Source organism: Octopus bimaculoides, chromosome 6 (genome assembly GCF_001194135.2).
Source record: "Octopus bimaculoides isolate UCB-OBI-ISO-001 chromosome 6, ASM119413v2, whole genome shotgun sequence".
NCBI classification, from domain to species: Eukaryota; Metazoa; Mollusca; class Cephalopoda; order Octopoda; family Octopodidae; genus Octopus; species Octopus bimaculoides.
The window spans coordinates 92202714-92203453 of record NC_068986.1 but is presented as its reverse complement, the minus strand read 5'-3'; positions in this window follow the sequence as shown (position 1 = coordinate 92203453).

The following is a 740-nucleotide window of genomic DNA, read 5'->3' as shown; positions in this document are numbered from 1 at the left end:
TCTCTCTCTTTCTCTTCCTCTCTTTCTCTCTGTACAAGTGTGTGTGTAGGTTTAATGCAACAAAGAGGAGACTATAGAACTCTTTACATTAGATCATATTTCAGCTGGAAATTTACACAAGTGATTCAAGAGACGAGAGTTTTGTGCGCTGCACTTATCAGAAATACTTTTGGTTAGTGTCATGGTGTGCATTAAAACCACCGGCATGGAAGAACTTCTAACTTTTGTCGCAATATCCTTTCTAGTAGAGGAACACACTGATGTAAAACACACGATTGATTACTGGTCATTACTGAAAGAAACCCGTCGTATGTGTGTATATATATATATATATATATGTATGTATGTATGTATGTATGTATGCATGTATGTATGTATGTATGTATGTATGTGTGTATATGTTTGTGTGTCTGTGTTTGTCCCCCCAACATCGCTTGACAACCGATGCTGGCGTGTTTACGTCCCCGTAAACTAGCGGTTCGGCAAAAAAGACCGATAGAATAAGTACTAGTCTTACAAAGAATAAGTCCTGGGGTCGATTTGCTCGGCTAAAGGCGGTGCTCCAGCATGGCCGCAGTTAAAGGACTGAAACAAGTAAAAGAGTAAAAGAGTATTTATGTGTGTGTGTGTGTGTTTGTCCCCCACCCCTCCATCGCTTGACAACCGATGCTGGTGCGTTTATGTCGTCGTTAACTAGCGGTTCGGCAAAATAGACCGATAGAATAAGTACTAGGCTTACA